This window comes from Talpa occidentalis, unplaced genomic scaffold, assembly GCF_014898055.3.
Source record: "Talpa occidentalis isolate TD23 unplaced genomic scaffold, MPIMG_talOcc4v2.1 talOcc4.3, whole genome shotgun sequence".
Classification (NCBI taxonomy): Eukaryota; Metazoa; Chordata; class Mammalia; order Eulipotyphla; family Talpidae; genus Talpa; species Talpa occidentalis.
In genome coordinates, this window is record NW_023603184.1 from 110,171,561 (window position 1) to 110,194,376 (window position 22,816).

General features: G+C 37.5%; 1 long non-coding RNA gene across 4 annotated transcripts in view; it reads right to left on the bottom strand.

Annotated features, from left to right (window-relative positions):
• The window catches only part of LOC119255996 (uncharacterized), a 113,898-nt gene that overhangs the window by 25,353 nt on the left and 65,729 nt on the right, over positions 1-22,816 (bottom strand). For all 4 annotated transcript variants that reach the window (XR_008553600.1, XR_008553598.1, XR_008553599.1 and 1 more), the window contains exons 4-5: positions 15,779-15,927; positions 8,540-8,708 (exon numbers count right to left, since the gene is read on the bottom strand). This is a non-coding gene — a long non-coding RNA (uncharacterized LOC119255996). The remainder of the gene's footprint in view (positions 1-8,539; positions 8,709-15,778; positions 15,928-22,816) is intronic.

Sequence of the window (22,816 nt, forward strand, 5' to 3'; positions counted from 1 at the left end):
CTCATGGCTGTACTGGTTCTTTATACCTCTATTTCCCTTGAAAAAGAAAATGATGCAGCTCCATCTTGATCCCACTGAGGAACAACAAGTAAATTGTAGTAATATTCCTGGGCATTTTAAGCTACCGAATCAACACCAAAGTCACTTACCTTGAACCTACTTGTTATATGAGAAAAATAAAATAACATTATTTAAAGTGGCTTTTAATAAAGAATGTGTAAATTGAGTTGCCTATTACTTTAGCTGAACAAATGCCTGCTTGACATTGGATTAAATGAAAGTTGTCAAGGATTTTCTCTGGTTTCTGACTTAAAGTAATTTTGTGAATGATGTAGAGAAGCCTGGAGGCAGAACAAGGTTAAGAGAAAATTTGGTTGACTAAAGATTGTTTATGTCTAGTACGATGGGTGTGGATATATCTAAGTGACAAAGTAGGCCATTCAGTATACATATTCAGAAATTGAAAGAGAGAGTTCTGACTTGGAAATACAGACTTAGAGATCACTTGTATATTAATCTAACAGATCATTTCATCTCGGGAATACAGATACAATAAAAGGACAATATACAGCATGTGAAGTCATACCTTTCAAGTAAAAGTATACCTAATTCTCAGCCTTATCTCAAAACATTAGAAATCCAGAATGTTGGATCTGGGATATTATTGGCTGCCTAATGTGGAAATGGAGTATTGTATCACTTGCTGAAGTATGACTTAACGTTAAAAACATGTAAGAAAAGAAGAAAATCTTCTGGTAATATCTTGGTTTGGGTTCCCTGAAAACAGACCTTGAGTTGAAAATAAGGTAGCTATCTGGGAAGTTATTCCAGGAAACAGAGGTAAGGGAATGGAGAACCAGGTAATTACTACCACGAATAACTGGCTCTTAAGACTACCAGAGAAATCCTGGTGTCGTTGCAGAATGTATGTCTCAGAAGTCTTCCAGTTGAGGGCAAGGAGGCTGGGGTAAATATACACCAATTTGTTGTTGTTATTCTTTATCTCCAGCTACACCGAGGCATAGTTTACCAAAAAAAAAAAAAAAGACAGATATTTAAAGTTGGATACACCAGTGTGTTAGTCATTGGTGAGGGTTGCTCCCAGGCACATGGGCAGAATAGGCTCTACAATGAGATGCAAGTGTTGGCAGCTAAAGGTGAGGCCTGCGTGTACTACAATAGCAGGGCCCAAGGGGATATGAACTGGGCAGCAACACATCTAAGATGGAGCATAATTGAAGACAAGACAGCACAGGAGACAAAGTGGGAGCCACGAGAAGAGTAAGATGAATTGAAACACTTAACATAATCACCTTAAGATCCATCAGTCAGAAAGTAAGACAGCTATGGATAGCTACACTCATTTGTAGAACTTAAACAACCAAAGTAAACAAATTGACAAAGCATAACAAGAGAGTAATTCTTAGACTTTTTGAAAAATATACTGGTTACCTGAAGGAAAGGGGACCAGAAAGAGAGGATGCGGGTAGGAATGGGATACCAAAGAGGCAGTGGAGTTTGAGTTTGGTTTTGGTGGAGGGTGTGTGAAAGCACATGCGCATCTGGAGATGTGAAGCTGTACTCCCTAAATTACAGAGATATGGAAATGACTGAAAAAAAACAAGCAAACAAAGAAACAAACAGATAAGAGTTGAAACAGGAGAGAAGACAGAACCTATGAGAATTTCATGAGCTAAATGAGGTGTTTTAGATCCCAGAGCTAACCTGTCCTAAACATAAGGAACGCTGTGCAACACTAGTGGCACTCAAAGAACAAATCCTACGTTTCCCATCAACTCTCAGTGCTGAGTAGACGAAAATGTACTTTCCCCTCTTAAAATCTTAGAGAAAATGAAATAAAGCAACCAAAAAACTGTCCATTGTTAAAATATTTTGTTCTATTTGTTTCAGGGAAAGGAAGATTTTCAATTAAAGTTGTCTTGAGACTGGAAGACAAAATGAAAGCATTCACTTTTTTTTTGGGGGGGGAGGTGATAATTTGTCAATGGATGATTCATTTCAGGTTCAATGACAATGCATAGATGATAATGTTTTATATGACCTTCTTATGCCAGAAAATGCTGTTAAATCCTATGAAGGGATAATACCATGTCAAGGTTATGGAGCCAAAGGAGTGTCCCATCTACAATCAGAGACAAAAATAACTTGTAGGCAGTCTTATTTTTCAGTTTGCTTATGAATTTTGATTCTGATAACCAATGAGTCTATATGCAGTAATATTTATTTCCAGTATTCCAGAAGAGGATTACGTTAAAAGATAAGTCATGTGTTCTGATGATTTAGAATTCATTTAGACCCAAATGACCTAGTACTTTATGTAACATCTATGGTCAGGGTCAAGCTTTCCTGATGACTTTACAGAGACTTTCTATGAATGAAAATGACCCTGAAAATGACATCAGAACTAACAGTTGGTTGTTCCAGGAATACTTTCTTCCAGAGTGAATATATTATGTTAGATCTGTTTATAACACACACAAAAATTTAATTGGCTGTTCTGGAACATTTTACATATTTCTTGTAATAACCCATCTGGCATGGTGATGTTTGAAATGCCAGTGTAGGATAACATGGTGCTGATCCTCGCTCTGGCATAAAACCTGATGTGTGCGGAACACAGTGTAAACACCTAAGGGAGAAACATCTTTTTTATGGACAAAAGGTCTCAGTTTCTTGTAGCACAATGTCCTGCACTACAAGTGAGTACACATAACCTTGGTTTGTTTTTTTTTAGACAGCAAACACAAGAACTCTTAGTTCATTCTCTCTGAACAACTTTTCCCAAATGGTGATGAGAACATAGCAAAATCATGTACAATTTAAGAAACTGTGATAAACAGCTTCTAAAATAGTGTGATTCAAGGAAGTGTATTAGAGTATGCATTGTTTGCAAGCAGAAATTTCCATAATTGAAAGAATAATTGAGCCATACCTAGTGTAAATGTTCCACTTAAAAGAATATTTCAAACCAAAAACACATAAACAAAACAAAATCACCAGACCAGCCAGACTGACATTCGAGAGTCTGGAAGTGTAGGACAGAAGTTCAACCTCTGCTTGTTCAGTCTGTGGTCTTCCAAAGATTTCCTTATGGGAATGGAGAATTTCTTTGAAATATCTGCCAGAGAGCTAATCATGTTAATTCCTCCCCTGCTCCCACAAATGCTGCTGACTCAAATTCTCCTTTGAAAAACCTAATATTCAAATTTTTACCTGCTTATTTGTTGAGACTGACACATTTACATTCAAATGGAAAAAGAGAGAAATAAGAAGGGAAAAAGGCAACATACACATCTCACAACTCATTTAAAAAGTAAATTCTGACTAACCGTACCAAATTTGGGGAGGACTGAGGAGGAAATACGAGTCATCACTGGGGTGTATCTATTTTGCCTCTTCTCCACAGACACAATTTTAACTCCAGGACTTTTCCAAATCCATAGTTCACTCTACATACTCCCTCAGAGTCCACACTCTGAATCTACTCTATGTTAAGAGAGTAATCTACATTAAAGCATTAATGTCTTCATGTATCACACCTCTAAGGAACATGCTTGTGTTTTAATGGGAGATTTCTGGAAAGAATGCATTTTACCATAGCTGGCCATAAAAAGAGATGCTTCTGGGAAAGCAAGTCTTTCTAGAATCAAGGAATTCACTTCCTGGCTTGGGGAATCCCACATCTTTTCTAGCTAGTTTGTTCTTGCTCCTGAGAAACACTGCCTCATTCCTGAAAGTTGCCTGCTGCAAGCTTGCTCACTGAAACACAACCAGAAATGGCCCATAAAAGTGTCCAGGGTCTTGCAATATCAGCACAGCCAGCAAAATGCACAGGGACGCTCAGAGACCAGAGCAGATTGCTTCTCCCAACAGAAGCAAGACGTAGTTAACTTTGTTTGACCCAGAAATTCCCAATATGTTTGACCAGACAGAAGCATTCAATAGAACATATTTTGAGAAAATCAACTGTTATTTGTTCACATTTTTGGATTTCACATTGTGGCAGTAGATCAGAATGTTTTATTTTACCTTCTTCCATGGCTTTTGGGGAAAAAAAATAGTGTGTAAGGGAGAGGTTTTCCAACATGGGATCAGGAAGGCAACTTTTTCCAGGATTTACTCCTCCCTTCCAATCAATTTGCCCTTGAATCAAGACTGGGACTCATAAAGAATAACCTTTTTCCGGTCAAATTATAAGATAATTTTCTCTAAGACCAAATAGGTCCAAGACCAAATATAGTCCTAATTTTATTATTTAGGTTTTTTTTTTAAAGATTTATCTATTTATGCATACAAGAATGGGGTTGTAGGCCAGAGGGAGGAGTGGAGAGGGGATTCACCAGCGATAGAGTGGGGAGCAGAACAGGCAGATTGGCTGAAACACATTGCTGAGGGGAGCAGCGGGTGAGACAGGAGATGTCTGCTGCGCCATGTAAGTAGTTTCCTGGTGGGGCCAGGGATGGAACTCGTGCTGCAGAGGCTGCGGGTAGCTTCACAGTTATATGCTTAACCCCTTGCGCCACCATGGAGTCCCAATTAAGGCTTTTTAAAAAGCAGAATCTCTGAAAATATTTTTCATTTTAAATTCTCATCTTTCAGTCACAATTTTACTTTATATTTCTAACAAGGAATTTCAGGCCAAGAAGTGAGGGAAAATTATAGGCAGGCAAGAGAGGGAAGGCCTTATAAGTCATTGGAAGACTGCTGAATAAGGTGACCCGGCCCCTGCTTTCATAAGGTTTATAACCTAGCAGGGAAAAAATACTTAAGAAATTATGAAAAAAATGAGATAATTAAAATTAGGACAGTACAAGCAGGATGCAACCATATGACCATGTTGGGTGCCAATGTACTCGAGGGAAAGAGTTCCACATGGAAATGGTGATTATGTTGAAACCTACAGGGTGAGCATGGTTTCAGCTTGAGGGAGGTGGTGATGGCTCAGGGTATGGAGGGAGGGTTGAGTTGCAACTCTTACTGGGACCACAAGTAGGAGCAATAAGTATAAATAGTTCTGAGATGAATATACCAGGAATTGAAAAGGAATTTATTATGGCTAAGGCAGAAGACCAAGAGGAATATATTACAAAATGAAGCTGGAGAAGTATGGAACTTCTGGAAGATAAAAAAGTTAGATTAAAAAAAAAGTTGTAAAGCTATGTAAGAGTTCAAACTTTATCTGAGAACACTAGGGAGTCATGGGAGATTATAAACAGGGACAGTGAATGATTTGGTCTGTTTTTTGAAGGATCATCCTAATGTAGAGTGGAGAGCAAATCAAGGGGGACCAGCTGTGGTAAAGGGGAAAGTTAAACAGTGATGAAGAGAGGAGGGGAGGGTGCTTTGGACTTTACAGGTAGCAGAGGGAGTGGAGAAATATGTACACACCAGAAAGAGATTTAAAGACTAAAACAGATAGGATGAGGTGAATGGCTGTGGGGTTGCTAGTAGAGAAATTTAAAGCAGAGAGAAGGACCAAATATGTGATTCAAGATTCTGGCTCTAGCAACTTGGTGGATGGTAGTACCACTGGCTGAAGTAAGGAACAAAGGTGAAGAAACAAGGTCAGAAGCAGACTTTGGCCTTCAGAAACGTGTCCCTTACCTAACTCAAATGGCATTTATGGTATTTTTTCCTTGTAATTTCTTCTCCTAACTAGAAAAAAAAAAGAAATGATCTAATCAAGTTATCCCTTGAATGAATTAGCTTAATCTTTATACTTTAATATAGCATTATCCTTTCAAGAAAGTATTTCTTAGAGATCCTTCGGTAAGTCTGTGTAGCTCTTAGGGGCTTGGTGGTTTCAGAAGGAATCAGGAGGTGACGCAAGTTGTAACATAGCTAAGTACGTGGCGCCATCTTCAGGACAGCTTGTTAATAGGATGTCAAGCAACCAGACCGAGAGGCAAGCTTCTCGCAGGGAACAATTTTCTAAGGAGTTAAGTGTGACTCCATCTTGATTGGTAATAAGATGCTGAAAAAAAATTATTCCTATCAACTCCAATTGTGTGACCAATTCCTTGGTCCTCCTGAGATCTACAGTTTATGACAGCATATAAGGGAAAGTATATTTTCCTTAGAAGTCATTCTATTTTGAAAGTGTCTGTGAGCTAGAAAATGAGCTTTGCTGCACAAAAGCCTGGAAAAGGAAATTAAGGCAGCATCACTTGAGGTTTGCTGCTGTGGTTCTGGGATTTGCAGCGTTTTTCCAATTTCTTATACTTACATTCTTTACTAGGCACTTCATTAGATATATAACCAATTGGAATGGAATTCTTAGGTATTTTTTTTAACACTTTACAGATGCATGAATATTAGAATTAGAAAAAAAATTGTTTGTCAGACTGCACTCAAAATTTTGGTTCAGATCACAGTCTCATAGATTGATATGCTAGTCAATTTAAACATAAAAATATTGCAAATAAGAATATAGCTAACCATATAGCTCACTAGATGACTTTTATTTAAAACATCCTTTCAGTCTTTAATTATTCTATTTGAACAAGCTCTGCCCTTCCTTTTTGCAGACTTTGGATATGAACACATGCGCATGTATATGTTTATCAGGATGTATCTGCTGCCTTCATGTACAGAATGTGCTGTTTAACCTACACAGAGCATTTAGCACAGTCTTGTGAATAACTGATAGATAAACAGGTTTGGCTTTTACATGGAGGCAAATGGTTTCTACCATCTTGCGGCATCCTGGTCACAAATGGGCTTTCTCCCTAGACTACTCTCATGAAAAATGCATGCCTTTTAGTTGAGGAATTGTAACTCCCAGAGTCCCCATTAATCCTGAAAAAAGTAACACAGTAATCTAAATTCTATTTCTAGATAAATATGGGCACAGACCACCCCATCAGTGATGGATCTGGGTTTCCTGGAATCCAAATCGGGCTTATGGGAGTGAAGGGGAAAGTGTTACATACAGAATGTGTGGCCAATAATGGTATCTAAATAGTGATTATGTGTTTGTAATGTGCCAGGTAATTTGCACGGATTATTTCATTTGATCTTCAAAACAACCTATGGATACTATTTTCTTTCTTTACTTTCATCACCACTTGTATTCCGTGGTTCAGGAAACTGAAGTTTAGAGAATTTACGTTTTTTTAAGATTATTTATTTATTTATTTATTTATTCATTCCAAGGTTCATTTTTATTTTTTTTATTTTTTACATCACTGTTCATTTTTAAATGAGAATTTAAAATATTTTCCCAAGATCTCACTCTCACAAAGCAATGGAAATAAATTCTAATCTGGGCATTTTCTTCCCAGAGGCAGTCAGCTTGACCAAAACCTGATACTGCCTCTTAAAGGGAAAACATTTCCCTAAAGGGAAAGTATCCCTAATCAAAGAACAAACTAATAGTTGAAGCAAAAGATTGAGAAAGTAGTAGAATTAAGGATAGGCATAGAACTTAAAGTGATTCCCTGAAATATAGAAGTACCTCTCACTTCTCAATAGTTCCAGAGTCTTGGTGCTGCATGGGTGGGGAATCTTGGTCAGGGTACAATAATATAGGTCAGTGAGACTTAGGAAGATGAATCCAGGAGAGACTGTGACTCACAGAGATGACAGAGTGGGAAGCCAAGCATTTTACTGTTGTCTTCATATTTTTTCTAAGATGAAATTTAGAGATAAAGAAATATGCAGGGTCCTTAAAGATAGAAACCATTGTATGAGACCAATAATACATACTACCACACTAATCAGAGACAGAAATAAATAACATTCTTCATTGTATTCAATCAGGCAGAAGTTGATACACAGAGCATGGCATTGCAATGCTCACCTGAAGTATCCCTAGTTGAGGTCCACTAAGAGTCCTATAAGCAAGACCATGGGATCACTGGGATCAGTGAAAAAAATAAGCATAGGATGGATTCTGAAGACCCTTACAAAGCTGAGCACAATCACTTACTATGTAACTTGGGGCAATTCATTTAAGTGATTTGATCTTTAATTTACTCAACTAAAAAAATGGCAGTATAGCTATTGATAAGGATTGTCGAGATATTAAAAAAGTGTGAATCACCATAACCTACAATATTATTAAGCATATTACGTGTGTTAGACATTGGGAATAATAACATACAATCAATTCTTGTTGTAGAGGGATTAAAAATCTGATTGTATATAAAGGTTAGTTGTCTTTATTATCGTTATGCCACCTCCTTTTTGATCACCCTATCTCACCTCTCCATTGGGGTATGTTTTATTTGGGGTTTCCCAAAAGAGAACCAGAGATAAAGATTTGAGTGCACACTTTAATTTGGAAATACAAGGAAACTCACATGAAATTTGAAAAAGGAGAGGAAAGATCATCAATAGAGAGCGTACTTTCCAAAAAGCTACCACCTTGTGCCATTCCAGACAATGCTACAAAATAGAGGGGAAACTACAGTATATTTACTCCACCTTCAATCAACTATTGGTTGAAGATATCTTTTACTTTGTGTTAATTTCCTGGCATTAGTGCCAGAATATCACAACAGCTTCAGAAAATTACCTTGGGCAAACAAATAGGGATGCAGTTGGAAGATGACTGGGGCCGAGGAAATAACAGGTCACTGACAGCATTTTGCAAAAGTTGGTCCACTGTGGCCAAGGGTACCTGGGTGAACTCTCTCCCCAGCACCCAAGGCAAAACGAAGGAAGAACAATCTCACCATTTACCACTGCAAAGGAAGGGGAAAAAGAGGCTGAAGGTACAGAAGGTATACTAACACTTTCTAATGACAGCACAGATCCATGGATTTATTGTGTGTTTTTTCAGAAATTTGGCAGAGCTGTGAAGGTCAATAGAGTTACTGCTTTACTGTTGAACTTTCTCTGATAATGAAATATTCTATATCTTCACTGTCCAATACACTTGTCACTTGAAACGTGGTGGGTGTGACTGAGAAGTTGCATTTTTACTTAACTTTAATTTAAATAACTATATGTGGCTAGTGGCTACCATATTAGATAACATAACTTTAAAGTAATTAAAATTGTTTCATTATTCATAAGAAATTATTCAAAAATCATACTAATAATTTTTCTATTAAGGATAGAAGTAAATAAAATAGGTTATATGGCTGAGTGTTAAAATCGATGTTAAGTCAGAACTAAGGTCACAGCTAAAAATCACTCTTATAACAGAAACTTGGGAATAGTTTTGAAGTCCTATTCATCTTTTCCCATAAAAATGTACTATAAAATTTTACTGGCCAAAGTTCAAAAGTTTGACTAAATAGTGCAGAAACAGTATCTCAGCAGCACTATTGCATTTTGATTCTAAATGTATAATGACTTTGGACTGAAGCTGGCAGGAGAGCAAGATATTCTGGGGTAAATGATTTTTGTTAAGATTTTTCTTCATGTGTCACTAATTTTACTTTATAGTAGTGATTACATTTCTTTAAACATTAACAGGCTTAAATTTGATATAACATACTTGACAAAGTTAACTAGCTAACTCATTCTCTATTAAAAGTCAGACTAATAATAATCCAGTTTCCACTTTAACTGTGAAAAGTTTTTAATCAGTTTTTGAACACAGTATCTTCCAGAATCATATTGTTGTACTTCCTCTCACAGTTTGTCCTGCTTTAATACATGTTTCTGCAATGTGAATACGCTCTTGTGTAACAGGGATCAAGGAATGATGTCATTGTGAAGACACACTGGTTCATGTGTGATTTTTCCCAGCAAGTTAATGTCTTGTCTCACTGTGCAAATAGCAGCTGAATGCAAAGTGCCCTAAAATGGCTACACATCTCAGACAGGGCTGTCCCGGGCCAGTTTAGCTATGATTCTTTTGGCTCCATTTAGCCTCAAGCCCTCTCTAAAGAATGGTTAGAGAACCATAAAGAATGGTTCTTCCTAATCTTGTGTGCTTTGCTCTCAGTTGCCCCAGTGCTTCCGGTTAGCTTTATTTTTTTTCTAATGCAAAGTCCTATTTGTGCAGTAGAATTTATGTAATAGCTTTCTAAATTATGCTGTATTTTTTCTTAGAAATAATAGCGTTTTGTTAGCACCAGTTAGAACCTTTCATGTTTTAAGTGGAAACTACATGCATTTTGAATGGTTTGATCCCGATGCTATTTTGCCCACAAACCCTACTATTTTTAGTATGTGATTTTATAGATTTGAGTTGTTTTTTCTTCTTTCAGGAAAACATATGTTGCAGAAAGGCAAAAACACCTGCACATTGATTCTTTCATTGGATGAAAGAATTGCAACAATAACAAAAACCCATAAAGTGATCTGGCTCCAAATTACATCTAGAATGATTGCCTATATTTGAAAATGAATAATTCCTCTATCAACAATATTCCAAAATATATGTTTTGTTGACAATTTTTCTAAACCAATTAGATATAATGATAACTTCACTACAATCGCTGGGGTCCTGGGGTGCCAGAAATAACCATGAAATTGGTTATTCAATCTTCCAAAGACCTAGACCAAAGACAAAGGAAGATATTGGCAAATGTCTCTAATAAAGACAAAGTTCCATATCTCTATTTGAAAAAAGAAATGTACATTGACCTATATAAACCATATACATACTTCCTTTGAGATTTTGATTTGTGCTCTTTAGGTCCTAAAAAGCCTGAGGAGGGCCTCCCTGGTGGCGCAAGGGGTTAAGACACAACCTATGAAGCTATCCACAGCCACTGCAGCACGAGTTCAATCCCTGGGCAGGGAGCAACCCACATGGCACAGCAGACCTCTCCTGACTCACCCGCTGCTCCCCTCAGCAGTGTATTTCAGTCAGTCTGCCTGTTCTGTTCCCTGCTCTGTCTCTGGTGAATCCTCTTACACACCCCCTCACACCTCTGGCCTGTACCCCCGTTCTTGTATGCATAAATAAATAAATCTTAAAAAAAAAGCCTGAGGAACATGTACACTCCTTCCTAGCCCCATCTAGAGGGACTCTTTTTTGCCCAAATGTCCCTTACTGGATACATGTAGGAAAATAGTTCATGAATGGTATGCCTATATTCTAGAATTTGAGTGATTCTCTCCCAGGTAAAGGCAATCTGCTAGCAAGTAATACTTACGAAGTTGTTCCCTATGTGTGTGTCTGTAGGGAGTATAAAGATCAATTCCAATATACCCATCTCAGTGTTGTGCCCTTAAAATAACTGCTTTTTGAAAAAAGCTATAATAAAATACATGTACATTATTTTGAGAGTTGCATACTTTTAACTTCCTGCCATCAAATTTGAGGTTTCTTATTTGAAGTATAACCCAGAATGCTGCCCTCTCCAAACAGGAGAGACCAAGACCCATTCACAGCTTGATGATCAATTTCAGGCTGCCATATATTGACCCAGGGGTCATCCATAGATCAGGTGTCTGAAGATCGCGCTTTGTGTTATATAGTTGGGAAGGCAGGCTCTGGCACCAGACAGAGCTCAAAGCTAGGCTTTGCTACTTCCTTGCTGTGTGATTGTGGTAAATAACTTGGCATCTTTGCCTTAATTTTTTTCATATTTAAAAAGGGGATAAGAATTCCAATTATAGGGCTACTGTAATTAGCATAGTTCTTGGCATATAATAATTATTTAATGCATGGTGCTCCTTATGATGATGCTTTTGAGAGATTTTTCCCTCCAAAAATATCACCGTAACATTGTTAGCATTGTAAGAAAGCTTTCAGCTGAAAAAGCAAACAAGAATTCAGTAACTCATCACACTGAAAAGGGCAAACTGACCACCAGGACTGGTTGTTCACTTTTTTTTTTCTCCAAAGCAGAGCACCTGACCCTATGGACAAGAGGATGTTACAAATTACTGAGTGACAATTCCTGTCTAAGAGATTATGGAAAATAATGCAATTAATGACTGTACGCTAATATCTCATGTTTAACTGAATACTGTTAATGGCTTTTGGTCTCAAAACAAGCATTTCAGATTATTTTTTCCATAAACTATCTATTTTCTGTTTAATTCATGCAGCACACTTTAATAGAAAATAATGTCTATGATCACATGCTGAGAAGCCATAAAAGATATAAGTAAATATGCAGGTTCTGGTTTCAGATATTCTGGCTTTTCTATGTGTGACTTTGGTAGCTTATTCTTAGTCTGGGTTTTGTCATCTGTATAATGGAGATAATAATGATATCTATTGCACAGTTTTGTTATGAGGACTAAATAATTTTATCTATATAAAGTACATAGTATCTTGTATTCAATCAGTAATCAACTGTTTTAAATTTTCATTACTTTAAGCACCTAAAAATAATCCAGTTTTACAGAAAATTTAACATCACCTATCTCAGAGACTCTGCTATGAGTATTAGTTTGTATTTTAGAAAATGAAATGGAAATGGCAATAAAGGAGGGGAAAAGAAAGTTCCTATTTCTCTCTAGTTGGGAGAAGCTTGGGAAGAAGCTTTGTAACTCTTGGAGAGGTAAATAACTTGGTGGCCTTGGTAGAGGCAAAGTACAGAGAGAATGCACAGAAGTGAGGGCAGAGATAATGAATGAAGTGAAAGGTAAGTTTACTTCTGTGGAAAAAAGAATGGGGGAGTAAAATAATAATTTTCAGAATTATTAATTCTGAATAATTGTCAGAATACTATTAAAATCATTAGTTATGATAATACTAGCCACTATACTACATAAATGCTGAACTATCAGAGGCTCAACACAAAAGTATTTCTTGCTTATTTCACAGTGAAGCAGTTCCTGTATGAATAGCTCTCTACTAAGATGTTTTGGCTCTAAGCTCCTTTCACCTTAAAGATGCACTATTTTAATACAGAGATCCCCTAGCTCACCTCACAGGAACTTCTGTTCCAAACAAACTGGAAAAGGAAATCTTGGGGAGTATTGGAGGTGGGAGGTATTTGTGGTTCAGGCCCAGGGTAGTATTTATCATTCTGGCCCACATTCTACCAGCCAGAATTCAGTCTCATGGCCATACCTACATTTAACTATATGCACAAGCAGAAAGGACATGGGTTTGAAATATATCACTGCCTAAGACACTTTTTTGCAAAGTGACTATGTCACCTTTCTTAATACAAATCAATATAAATTTATAATCTAGTAGGAGAAAAGAGAAAACTGAATCATACATGGAGATTCAGGGATAAATGAATTAAATCTATCTCATTACTACAAAATAAAATCTAAAAATTAATATTTATGCAAATCAAAATCCATCTTCTCCAGAAAGCTCTTCTATGATTACTTTATAAGAATGATAGCTGGCACTGAGTCTTAATCTCTGCGAAGAGCTGTGCTAAGAGCTTTGTAAATAGTATTAAATTTATTTACCTTTACTATATTTCTGTGAAGTAGGAATTATTATTTCCATTTTATAGATTAAGAAACTGAATTTCAAGAAAGGTCCCGACTTGTCCAAGATTATAAAGCTAGTAAGCAGTGGGGTAAAGATTCATACATAGGTTTTCCTCTCAAAACTGTTAGACTTTATTATAGCCTCCTGTGACTTCTACTCATTTATTAATTCATTATTCTTTGCATTTTATGCTTCAACATGACTCTTGAAAAATGTTTATATATATATATATTTTTTTTTGTAAGCAGTACCAGTGAACTAATGATGTACAACAAATACTCCCCAAACTCAGGAAAAACAAGAATAACTTATTATTTTTCATTACTTTTTAGGCTGACTGGATGGATGGTCTTTCTATTCTACTTGGTATTAGCTGGAATTATGGAAGAAACTGCACCCAACTGCAGGCTGGGTTGACTAGTAGGTCCAAGGTTACATAACCTTTGGGCTCTGGTATTGTCAGCTGTGACTCTTCAATTCTTGTTCATGTGATCTTACGCTCCATGTTTTTTTCTATTCCAGGATTGCTCCAATTCCTCCAATTTTCAATTCCAGGCTATCCAATTCCAGGATAGCCTATTTTAAGAGGGATAATCTGGACTCCTTGCCACAGGGGAGTTATTTTCCAAAAGGGAGAAAGTGGAAGCTCCAAGCCCTCTTAAGGCCTAGATACAGAAGTAGCTAAGCATTACTTCTGTTGCAGTCTATTGATTAAATTAGTCATGAGACCAGCCTATGTTAAGGGAGTGAGGAGGGAGACTTCACCCTTTGGTGGGAGTAGCAGCAAAGTATGTGTAACCATCTTTAGTTAATTGCATAGTATTCTTTGTGTAAGTGTCTGGCTCTGTCATCCAACTAAACTCCTGAAGGCAAGATCTGGGTCTTCGTGGTTTTAGCACCCAAGACTATGCTCCGCAGAAAAAAATTCCGAGAATTTTGAAGCCCGACTATAGAATAACCATAACTTTTAAAATTTAGGTGTAAGAAAAAAAAAAAAACCTAGAATACTCACAACAGAACACAGAACCTCAAGTGAACCACCTGCAAAATTTGGTAAATAGCTATTTTCAACCCCTTCTTACCAGAGAAACATTGGCAACACACTGACAACTTACAAGTTCTCTTCATTTGTGCTTAGCTATTTTCAAATGCTTTCCAACCTGAAATATGGAATCTTTCTGCTGATTCTAGTCTGAAAGTCATGACAAATGGTCCATTTGGAATTCAAGGAAAATGATGATGTGCCAAGTGATTCATTGTCAAATGAATGAGGAAGCCTATGAAAATATTCTGTTAAGATAAGATCTCTGTTCATTTTTGTGAGCTGTGTCTTAGAAGGAAGACTAACTAATTGCCTAGATCACACATTAAACATTTCTTGGTTCTAGGAGTACTTTTGAAGCATAGGTGGCTTTATGTTTCATTCTAGGCATTATACTCCTGGCTAGACAGTGCAGTATCATCACTTACCTAGTCACTATTTTATAGGGTAGGGTTTTTTGTCTAGGTAAAACACACACACACAGGTAGAGGGCAACTAATGCAAAAGAAAAGAAAATCAGTCATACAGAATGAGACTGAATAGAAATCAGCTGTTCAGTGATGTTTTCAATAAAACATGGAGGTGGCTCCAGGGAAAGGGAAATAGTTGAATTAAAATTCCCCTGTCTTTTTTTTTCTATTAGATCTCCTGAACAAAGACACTCATATATGGTTTGCTGTACTAGAAGTAACACCCTTTTCTCCCATTCAGGACTCTTTCTTTGCCAAGATCTCTGTAAGAAGAAAATGACAAAAATTCATGAGGGCTAGATCCAAACACAAAGGCCTGGGGCATATTGTTGGGAAGATAAAGACTGTTCATTTGGGAGTTCTCTGTTCCTTTATTACCTGAGAAAAGATGGAGTAGTAATTGACATGTGGTTCTTGACAGATGTTGACAAGGGAAAAACATGTAACTAAGCCCCTTGGAGTTTTTGCAAGGGATGATTATGATGCTTGTCTCCATGTTCCATAACCTCAAGAGTACAATCAAATTTCCCCCCTTACCCTAAGTGCCAAGCAGACATTCATGCAGATGTTATAGGACTATATTAGCATCTGGTCAAAGAATAGAATCCTCTCATCTCACATAAAGGACAAACACAATAGAGACCACTGAATGTGGAGTAAGTGCTTTGATATATTCTATTGTTAGTCTCTGTTGAAATAGATTGATTGCTATAGAGAACGAATTCACCAAGAATTTTCCTTTCTAACTGTCAGAGCTTGTATGTAGGCATGTGCCATAACATTAAACTATTTAGTTTGCTCTAAAATTGTATCCATATTCTATTTGACCAAATAGTAGGGTGATAAGGATATTAACAAATATGCTATTAGGATAGCGCTGCCTGCGAAAAAGAATTAGATTTAGAAAGGAAATATTTTCTCTGTATTTACCAAACATTGAGATGAAAAGTCGAGAGACTGTCAGTTGTGCAGATGCTCTAAAAATCCAGATGTTCTGTAGATAAGATATTTGGCAACAAATGAAACTTTCTTTTTTCATCCATATGTTATGTTTCATTCCAGTTTCATTTGGTATAGAACTGTTGTATAATGGAAAATACAAACATATTTTATTTTATTTTAATTTTTTAATTTTTTTTAGATTTATTTATTTATTCATACAAGCCCTGGGTACAGTCAGAAGCGCGGGAGGGTGAGAGAATTCACCAGAGCCAGAGCGGGGAGCAGAGCAGGCAGACGGACCGAAGTACACTGCTGAGGGGAGCAGCGGGCGGCAGGAGAGGTCTGCCCGCCATGTGGGACCCTCCTCCGGTGGCCAGGGAGCAGCCAGGGATTGAACCAGCGCTGCAGAGGCTGTGGGCAGCTTCGCAACCCAGCGCTCAACTGCTGCGCCACCGGGGAGGCCCCATATTTTATTTTTTTTAAAGTAGAAGGAAAGCAAAATATAAGAATGCTCTCACATTTCTGTTTAGTATTCCACAATAGTAAACTGACAATTCCTGGGGTCTTAATGGAAGAGAATTGTTCCGTGATAAAATATTAGACACGTCTGATTTTGGTACACCCTGCATTCCTTTTTCCCTTTATATTATTTCACACATGGCTTGGTTCTCATACTAGATATTGAGGCTGAAGAAGCAGCTCCTACTTGGAATACTGGCTTTCTTATGTCAAGGGAGAAAAGGGCAATGGTAGACCACATAATAGTTCTTAAAGCTCCTGCTCAAAAGTGACCTAAAAGGAAGCCAGCAAAGAGGGGCAGTGAATATATTTCTATTAGTACTACTTATCACAATTATCATTTTAAGCATGCATTATGTGTTTAATTGTACATATCACTGAGAAAGATGTAACAAAAAGTTGTTTTCAGGGTTTTGTATATTTATGTGTTTCATGATAAAATATGAGAGAAAACATTAATTCAGACAGAAAACAAAATGAGAATATGAAGCACTTTTGGAAGCTTCCAGAGAGGTATGCAATATATTGCTTACACATTACATAGCAAACAAGAATAAGTTCATATATGTAAAGTGGAGAACAAAGAATAGAGAAGATTTATCACCATCTAGTCATCTTGGGAAAAGTTTCTGAAGGAATAGTTTGTGGTTTAGGATGGTTTGAATAGGAGAGAAAAGCAAAAACCAATGATCACTGACATTTGTGCTCCTTTTATAATTTATAGTTTGTTTTATTTAATACTTATAGCAACCACCTGAGTAAGGTATCATTTTCATTTAGTAATGAAGACACCGAGGCTCAGGATAAATGAGCTATGTTTTCAGAATAAGTGTTAGAACCAGGATCTAAGCATTCTGCTGATTCTGCACACCAAATGCTTTACATGTTGAAAAGGGCAAATGAGGAAAAGCACAGGGTGTAGCTCTGACAGTGCAAAATGGGAAAATAAACTGGGTGCACATAGCCTAAGTGCAATGTGGGAGTCTGTTGGTGAGGTTCTCTTATGAGGAAAAATGAAGTAAGTGAAGCATCTGGCATCTACCACCACAAGTATTTTGAGCCCTTAATTGGTGCTATGTGAAGGAAATACAAGGATTTACTCAAGAAATGTTTGTTGATGTCCTATAAGCAGAATGATAGAAGAGGAGCAGCAAGCTGCCACAGATTTTAGATATGAAATAAATGAACTTGGGCCTCAAAGTCAGATGTAAAACCATATTAACTATTTCATCTTATTTTCCATCTTCCATACGCAATTTCCTTGGGTTAGGAGGATATGAAGTGGAGGATGGGTTTGTGGAAGAGATCCTTTGGAGAAGGAGCTTATGGTTCCTATCACAACCATATCTGGAAAGAGGCAGAGCAGGTAACATTTTGGAAAACATTATGCTGCTCCCCATTTCTGAGCAGAGAGGATGGTAAGAGATGCTGCAATGGATTTGATTCCCATGTTAGTTTAGGCCTTCTGAGAAGCAGTCACCAAGATGAGACTAGACATGCAAGAGAGTTACACAATGAAAAACCTAAGATAATGGAGAGGGAGCAGGAGAAGGTGCAGAGAGCACATACACTATCATTTAGGTCTTACACCTGTGAAAGAGAGGAGGAGAAAGAGCCTCAAATTTCGATGCAGTTCTAGGGAAGTTTTACCCACATTTGAGGACTTGGGGCATAGGAATGTCATAGGAATTCTGTGTCCAGTAGGATGGGTGGGAATAGTACACTGCCCGGACACATTGGCCTAGAGCATCCTGCAGGAGGTGTGGCCTTAGTGTGAACACAGTAATGGATACAGAGAAACAAGAACAGGGACATCAGTCAGGAGTTCTGTGGTGCCACTGCCCATCCTATGCACTCTACAGATCTGCTCTATTCTCATTTTGGGAAAACTTCCTCCATGGTTTCCCTGTACCCTGCTTCATGAGGGAAAACTTATAGGGAAATTAACAGGGTGAATGGCATGTTATTACTGAAGTTGGTCCCAGAGCTTTAAATGGTACTTATCCCCTTACTCTTGTGCTATGCATTCTAAATTCCCATCGCTTTCAGCTGCCACCTCCAGATGTCCAAGTGCCTTATCCAAGGATGCTACCTGAATCTTTATTTCTGAGGTGTATCAGCCTTTGGCAATCATGTTTCTCAGAACACTGTGCTGTACCTGTCTGTTAACCATTACAGTGGGGCAAGGAGGTATGGGGAAGTGTCCAAATGGATCATTTCAGATCCACACATATTCCTCCCTGACTCTATGGTGTAAAAAACAGCTCTGCCTCCTCTTGTTGATCAAGGCAAGAGGCCCAGCCAGTGTGTTCACTCTTCTGGTCTGCTCCAGCCAGGGACCACAAGACCCAAGTGCCCTGGTAGCAGCCATAGCTTATAATTCAAGAGGACCCCTTCTTTGTTCCCTGAGAAGAGTGGTCTCTCTTTGGAGGTCAGTATACCTCTAACCTTGTGAGTTTATAATTGTGGAAAGCACAAAATCTTCCAGTGTGTCATTTAGAGCGATGGTAAGGCAATCTTGCTTTCAGTCTTTGGTTTCCACACCCTGTTGGGAACACAGCACTATGCAGGAGTTTCTGGTTTAATGCATAAACTTCATCCTAAAAACGATATATTTGTAGAGGGATTGCTTTTGCACCAAAATGTCAACTCTATCGAGAAGAATGTTGCAGCACCCTCTGAGGCTGGCTGCTTCTGGACAAGATGGTATATCAAAAGTTCAGTGTATCCCACAGTCATGCTTTGAAGTGGTTCCACCTGGTTGGAAACTATGTCTTTCATAGCATGTATGCTTTCAGGCTGTGGCTCAAGGCATTCCACAAGTCCTCCAAATAGCAGTATTTGTCCAGATTCTGTAAGCAAAAAGTAAAACACCTGTATTTGGAATAGGTATTTATCCCTGTGACAATGAACCACTGGCCTTTCTAGGATAGAAAAGGCTCAATGTAGCCAACTTCTTGTGAAGTGGACAGTTGGCCTCCTTGAGGAACAGCATCACTCTGAAGGCTCAGTATTGAAAATCAGAGACAGCAACAGTAATACTGGCCTCTTAAATAGGAGTTCATGTTGGTGGCATCACGCACAGTCTCCATCACTGGGCTACTCTATTCACATATCTGCCTCCTGATTCTGGAGTGGCCAATGACAAAGAATGCTTAGTATCAACTGGGCAAGTCATTTTGCTGACTTGTTTGTTCAATGCTTCTTGACATGATGTCAGATGCTTTCTGGTGGCCATTAACACAAATATGAAAATGTCACACTTTTGCCCACTCTTACATGTCCATTCACATGCCTCTTCTTACACATGCCCTACTTTTCCAGTCCTTTCCTTTCCAAGTCCCTGACAGTTAGCCACAGTACAAAAAAATCTATCTAAACTCACCTTAGGTCACTTCCCTTGGCATATCACAAAGACAGTTGAACTGCGTTTAGCTTTCTCTACTGGATAGAAGGCCAGACCTACTTTTACCAAATGCCCTACTATGAAACAAGTCTTGAAAGCTTTATTACAATGACATTGTTCATGCTGTATCATATAAGTTATGCATTTTCTGTTCTTATTCTCATCTCGTACATTTATTTGATGTCTCAACAAATCCTATTCCAAAGTACCAAACTTGGCAACGTTTAGGAATACCTTACATGCACATTTGCACTTCTTCTTAATTAAAAAAAAAAGTAAATGCATACAAGCCCAATCCTGACTTGCATGAATATCTTTCTCATTAATCGCTTTCTTATAAACAACACCCATCCAGAAAAACAGGTAACTGAAACCATATTCTCCAGTTAATAAACAGACATCATTGTCACATGTTTTATTATTTTACAGACCATAATTGGACAATCAATGATTTCTGCAATACACGAATTTTTAAGAATTAGAGATGTTGGGGCCTCCCCGGTGGTACAGTGAGTTGAGCGCAGTGCTGTGGAACTGTCCGCAGCCTCTGTAGCGTGGGTTTGATTCCTGGCCGGCCAGGGAGATACCCACATGGTGCGGCGGACCTCTCCTGTCTCACCTGCTGCTCCCCTCAGCAGAGTCTTCGGTCCCTCTGCCAGTTCTGCTCCCCGCTCTGTCTCTGGTGAATTCTCTCACCCTCCCATGTCTCTGGCCTGTACCCCAGTTCTTGTATAAATAAATAAATCTTTAAAGAAAAAAGAATTGGAGATGTTGAAGCATGGTAATGTGCATATTTCAAAGACTGCTGTATGCATAAGCAATTAGTTTTTTCTGTATTATTCCAGAGCACAAAAATAGGAAGAAGTAGAAAATATATAGTGTGGCAAATTTTGATTCATAAGAATAAAAATTCATGAAAAAGCTATACAAAATTGGAATACTTAGGACTACCTTAGATAGTAAGTATTCAATAGAGGGTTAAACATTGGTCTATCGAACAGACTAAATTTGAGGGACATTTTAGAGAGAATTAATGGACTAAGTAGGGAAAAGTAGAGCTATTACCTCTGAAATCATCTAAGAATGCAGCACAGTGCAGTAAAAAGAACAGGTTTAAAACCAAAACCTAGTAGCAACTTTGTCAAATTATATCATTTTCTCTTCTGAGTAGGAATTAATATGATCTATTTTACAGGTTTTGTGAAGCTCTACAATACTAAAGATATTTGTCTAGTAGAACATTTAGCACATAATTGTGTTCAAGGAAATTTCTTAATACACTGTGATTTCATGTCATTATAAATCTTACGAAACTTCCAACATTTGACCTTTTTAATCTATATTAACAAAAGTAGCAATAACTAAATTCCCCTTTCTAAAATATTAAAGATTTTATGATTCAGATTTAATATCTAATGTTTACAAAGACTTTGATTCATTATTGCTTTGTAAAAAAATTCATTATTGCTTTGTAAAAAAAAAAAAGCATAGTATGATGACGTAAAGGTGAAAAGTTTTCTTTTTATTTTAGAAGTTCCATTCCATTCCAAATGATTAGTTTGACTTCAGATCTTTAGTCTATCCTTGGGTACAAACTGACATATTATATAGAATTCCAAAACCCATGTGTCCTGGAAGCCCATATCACAAATTTATGGGAGAAAGGAGCATGTGCGGGTAAAGGAGTCATTTTATCTTCCATTGCCCAGTCATATGTTCTGACAGTTAAAGCAGATAACCGAGGAGAAATTAGGCAATCATGTTAACTGATGCTGTCTTGGGAGGGCATGAAGTGATGATTTTGTAAATCAGAGAATCTCTGTAAATTGTGGCATAATTCTAGCAAATGCTGGATATTTAGTATTTGTATTCCACCATAGTTCAGAATTGCAATTTTCCATTATAAGTACTTTCTGTTATAGAAATCATGTGGATCCACTTAACTGGTATGCATAGGTGTATTTTAAGGCAATCTATTTCCTAACATAAGTAAGCATTTGGTACTTTAATTATAACTTATCACGAAAGACCATCTATTTACCTGTCTGTTGATCAAAATTTCTAAATTATGGAGGGAGAAAAATGTGAATGCCAGCTGTACTTAAAGGAAATAACAATAATTTACTTATGCAAGAAAATTACAGAGTATGCATAATAAGCTATGTTTCATAATGCTTTGGTAAACCAATTGGATATATCAGTTATATGATTATTCTAGAGCCTATATTTCTAGCTGCTGCTATTAAAACAAACAAACCAAAAAAAAAAAAAATCCCACTACCTTGATTCCTAGCAGAAATAAAAGGGTACAAGTAGTTTAAAAATTCCCTTATCCATAAGAGTAACTAATAACAACTAAAGTTTATGCTTAATGATCATTTAAACTGTATTGCTTCAGCAGAGATATTGTAATGATTCATTTGTACTTGAAATGACAAAAGACAAGAATTTGTTTTTACTTGACAAATTCTTAGACACAGGTCTTAAAAGTAGAGCTTTTCTCCCAGCAGAACTAAGCAGATTAAACCTGAAACATATATTTTTTAAAGATTCGTTTTTATTTATTTATTTAGACATACAAGAACTAGGGTATAGGCCAGAGGTGCAGGCGGTAAGAGGATTCACCAGAGACAAAGTGGGGAGCAGAACAGGCAGATCTACTGAAGTACAGGACAGGTCTGCTGTGCCATATATGGATTAGCTCCCTGGCTGGGAATTGAATTCAGGCTGTAGCAGCAACAGTGTGATAGCTCTGAGACTTAACCCCTACACCACCAGGGAGGCCCCCTTAAAACATACTTTTAAAATGACTCCATAGATCAAAGCAAAAATTAGAGCAAAGTTCTATGAATCAACATCAGGGTCATAGCCTAGGTCTAGAAGAAGTAACAAAACTACCAGGAAACCAAAAAACAATGCAGCCAACTGTCAGTCGAGGAACATGGCAGAAGGTCAAAGTCAGAAGTCACTTAAGTAACTAAAAGAGCCCCAGTCTACTCACCAAGCAGAAGTTATAAAAATAATGACTGGGCTCCAACCTCCAAGCAGTACTTTGCTCAAAGTGGAAGCCAAGAAAAGGTGCCCAGTTACAGAACCCAAAA